Below are 5,108 nucleotides of genomic sequence, written 5' to 3' on the forward strand. Positions count from 1 at the left end.
TTTCCTGTCTATGGTCAATTGTTGTCAATTGCGGTCCAATTTCAATCTATAACCCTAGAGCACAACGACACAGAGGAAGATGTGTGTGTGCGGATGGAAGCTTCCCACTGCACAAATGAGTCTATGTGCCTACAGTTATAGCAAAAAATTACCTATGTCAAGCCTATGAATGGAAACAAAATCCCTAACACACATGTGAGCTTCAGAACCTACAATCTCAGACCTGTACGAACCCATTTCCTCGACCCAACCTTAGACTTGTGTGAACCAATCAAAGCAGAAGAGAAGAAGAAGATGTTTGGTGATGTCCAAATGAGCTTTAGGTCACTTGTATTTATAGGCTTCGAAGGCTGTCCAATTTCCTATTAGCACCAACTTGATCAAATGTGACATTGTGAGATTCAATTAAAAAATGCACTTTCCCTTGTCCAAATTGAGCGCTTCAATAGTAAAAATTGGTCCTCTCAAAAAGAGGAATCTCATCTAATGGTTGGAATTTATCACCGCGCTGCAAAATTAACAAAACAAAGTTGCAAGTTGGAGAAAATCACAACAACTTCTGATCCATTCATGGAGGGTAGAGCGCATTTATGCACTAGATAGATATAGACTTTGATTTTGTTGAATTTCCAACATTTTTTTATCTTTCCATGAAGGATTGGCTTGTTGTTATGAACTATCTCTTCTTTTTATAGATCAATTAAATAGAATTGGTAGGAAGCACTCCCTAACACATGACGAAAATTGCCTGAAAAAAATTACAAAACCTAAAATTTGAAATATTCTCGATGTTTAAACATTTGAACTCTTCCTCTAATTTATAGTCACACATCTAATTTAAATGTCTTAACATTAAGCTCGATGTTAAATCTAAGTTTGCATCATAAGACATTTAAACTTGTCCTCTAATTTACACTGCCATAATTAGTGTAATTGTAGCCACGTTAAATGTCATGTTCAAGGAATAAACTCCACATCAATGAAGACTTCCTATTGTCTATATTTCTACATATTTCTACATCCTGATTGTCTCCTGCTTCTCGAATGCCATGGTTAGTGTAATTGTACTCACGTTAAAGATATTCTATGTTCTATATTCGTCATTCTCTCCCACTTCTCAATGCCCGTAGGACCATCTATTATTTGAAATTATCACCTAAGAAAGACAAGGGGTCATGTATCTATGTGCACAAGGCCCATTAGGTTGTGTCCATCAAGGTGTATCTGGTCGACGAATGCTGCATTCAATACAACTAGCGATGCAATGGAAAATCAACAAGTTTGATAGAATTTTCAATGCATCCTACATTTTTTAGCATTAACTATTGGAAAGTGTTGATGCTCTTCATTGGGCAACAAAGGCTTGGTGGTGGCGGAGGACCAACAACACCACCTTCAAAACTCCAAAACCCAAAGTTAAACTATGTAGAAAACATTTTTTTTTGTAGAAAACATTTTTTTTTAAATTTATTTGTACGGTTTAGGTTAATAGCAAAATACCAATGTTAGTAGCAATGACATAATAATAACATAATAATAAAATGCAATTTATTATATTGTAATTTTATTTTTATTAATAAAATTAATAACAACTTTTTAAGTAAAGGAAAATGATAATATACATATCAAATTAAAATATATAACATGTAAATAATAGTAATAAATTAAGATTTATTTTATCATATAAATTAAAATAATAAATTTAATTAATAAACACATAAAAAAATAGTAGTTATGATATAACAAGATTCTTAACCATGCATATTCACCCCCACTTTATCATGGATAGTATTAACTTGTAAATGAGCTTTATTATAATACCATGAGCCAATACCATGGTTTGCCAATACCACATGCCCAAAAACTATAACTCGGGTCATAATCAATTTTTTTAATATAAATATCTTATTTTTATTTAATTTTATAACATTCTTTTTAATTAAATGTGCAAAAAAGTTATAATTACTTTTGAAATATATCTAAACACTCTTTCTTTGCTAGCACTAAATATTATGTTCCAATAAGATTAAATCAAGATTTTAATAAAACTAGAAAGGGGAATACTATAATAAAAATAGATCTGAAATTTAGGTGCAAACTTCCTCTCAAGTTTTGCATTCAAAAAGAACTTTCAATATTGAGAGATCACTCTAAATACCTGATAGTTCTAGAAGTAAGATGGATTTATCTTGATTAATCAATGAATTAATATATATATATATATATATAAATAAATTTTAACCATTTTTTTAATTTTAAATAAAATTCAATATAAAATATATTATATTTATTCAGATATTATTAAAAACATTTTAAATAATTTAAAATTATAATATCATTTAAAATTATATTATGGAAATTTTACCGAAACAAAACAAATAAAATAAGAGATTCCAAAAACACAATAAATAAATAAATAAATATATATATATATATATATATATATATATAGTGTAGCGATCTTGTTGAGACAAGCTAGCAAAGGGTTCTAACTTCTCTTGTGCGTCTATTGCTCTAAGAGAACATCAATAGTCGTATGCGTGTTATGAATAATGGAGGCTAAATAAATATATCATACATTAAAAATTGTAAATTTCTAGATTTAAAATTCAATCAGTAATGTTTTACATGTTATTTTTTTTTTTAATTAATATATTCAAATGAGATTATAATAAATGAATTTATGAATTTACAAATGTTTATTTCATTTCATTTTATTTTGTATGAATTTATTTTTGAAAAATGTATTATCTATTATTCATTTGTTTTTAAGATTTTGCACTATATTTTGAATTTCTTTTCATTAAAATAAACTATAAAATAACAAGTTATAAACCATTTAAATTTAAGATAATAAATTATAGACAATTTAATTCATTCCACTGCCTTATAGATTTAAAATTTCATCGATAATATTTCACATATTATAATTTTATTTTTTTAAATTATTATATTCAAATGAGATCATAGTAAATGAATTTACAAATATTTATTTTCATTTCATTTTATTTTATATGAATTTATTTTTGAAAATCCATTATCTATTATTCATTTGTTTTAAAGATTTTGCAGTATATTTTGATTTTCTCATTAAAAAATACCATAAAATAATAATTTATAAACCATTTAAGTTTAAAATAATAATTTATAAACAATTTAATTCATTGCATTACCTAACAATTCATTACCTATTTTTCATTTGTTTTAAAATTCCATTGATAATATTTCTCATGTTATATGTAACAACCCTATGGTAATAACTTGGCGTAAGTTATTTAGTTATGAAATAGTAATTCTTTTTAAAAAAGATTACGAATTAGTTTCAACAACTGATTCTTGTTATCCATAATGCTGCCAATTAAAGAATGGCAGAGGATGGCGCTAACAGCGGTTTTTGATTGGGAACTGATTCTTGGTTTCAGAACTACTTCTTGGATTTGAATTTTAACCTGGATCTCGGCAAAGGATGGGGGGTGGTGTCTCGTTGCTCTTTCCTGGAGTTAGTTTATTCAGCTCTGTTTTGTCCGCTCCCTAAACTTGATCACTCGGCTCTAATGCCCTGTTTTGGATTCGGATTTGGTTTTCATGCAGCTTGGGGGCCTTTCATATTTCTCAGATAGCAGCACTGTTTCTTTGATGTGGAGATATGTGGCTCTTCTTTTGTCAGCCCTTAGACCCGTTCTTCTTTTGTGGCTCTGTGGATATGTAGCTCTTTTTTTGTGGCTCTTCTGTTTGGTATTCGGAGCAAGAGATGGCATCAGAAGCTGGAGACATGTCCGTAGAGATCCTTGATCGATCGATCAAAGGTGCAGAAGAAGGATTTTTGAAATTGGCCAGCCAGAGTGTGGAAAGAGAACCAAACCTGTGTAGCGCTGGTTCTTGTTGCACGGTCAGTTATATAACCAGCGAAATGCTTTTTGTGGCAAACGTTGGAAACTGCAGAGCTGTTTTAGGAATTACTACTAGGGACAAATCAATAAAGGCAGAACGATTGACCAAAGATCACAGTGCAGCCATGGAGGAGATTCGCAGAGAGCTTCAAGCACTCCGTCCAGATGATCCCAATATAGTAGTTTTCAAGGACAATTCTTGGTTGGTTAAAGGCCTAATAGAGGTTTCGAGGTCCATTGGAAATTTATACTTGAAAAAGCCGTGGCTTAACCGAAACCGGAATTTGATATATGGAGAGTCCAAAGAGAAAACCTTTTTATCAGCAGAGCCTTATGTTCATGGGCGAGAAATCTAGGAAGATTATGAATTCATAATATTTGCATCGGATGGCCTCTGGGAGCATTTCTCTGACAACGAAGCCGCAGAGATCGTGCACAGTTATCCTGCCAAGGCTCCTGCATTCCTCTGAAGAAATTATTGAAGATTTGTATGAAATTTGGGGAACATGAAGATCTCATGGAAGCTGTCAAATCGCTTCATGAATCCATATAGGACCTCAGCATGCGCTATGGCGACGAAGATGTCGAAGGAAAGAGAGATAAGTTGACCTCGTGTAATACTCTTTGTTTATGTGCAGTAAAAGAATGTTTAAATTATATGTTTTCTTAGTAGAAAATTTGTTAATGCATGCAGATAGAAATGATTATTTGATGTATTTTCTTGGTGAAGAAAACATATGATAATGCATGCGGTGAAAGATTATCATTATGGCTGTTATTTACGAAGATTTATCTTGGAAAATAGGAACCTGGTTTTGGTTCTTTCCTCGGTTTTACATGAGCTAACGAGTTAGAACTCTTAAAGAGAGTTATGCATTAGTAAACATTGTGAAGGTCAAACAGTATTATTTGGGTATATATATGCTAGTTAGCTAGTATGTTATGCGTGCTCATGCATATGAGTAGATGTTAAAAGATCGCTTTAGATGTTGATTATTGTTTGGAATAATATTGTAACTAATCTTGTTGCCAAGATTGTTGATGACTGCATTGACAGGAAACGATGGCAGATGGTGCCAAGGAAAGTGATGTTTAACATTATGGCAGAAAAAAAAGATTATTCGTCCATGCAGATGAAGTCAAGCTGCAGTATTGTCCATTGCTAGAACAATTATGCCACAAGGAATGTTGCATGTGGCGGTATGTAAATAAAAGATT

General features: G+C 31.2%; 1 pseudogene; it reads left to right on the forward strand.

The window, feature by feature from the left end:
• The first annotated feature begins 3,751 nt into the window (after window positions 1-3,751).
• LOC149171090 (putative protein phosphatase 2C 28 pseudogene) lies at window positions 3,752-4,246 on the forward strand (annotated as a pseudogene).
• The last annotated feature ends 862 nt before the right edge of the window (window positions 4,247-5,108 follow it).

Source organism: Pinus tabuliformis, chromosome 4_2 (genome assembly GCF_031772625.1).
Source record: "Pinus tabuliformis cultivar Carrire ecotype Pingquan chromosome 4_2, CPIR1, whole genome shotgun sequence".
Lineage (NCBI taxonomy): Eukaryota > Viridiplantae > Streptophyta > Pinopsida > Pinales > Pinaceae > Pinus > Pinus tabuliformis.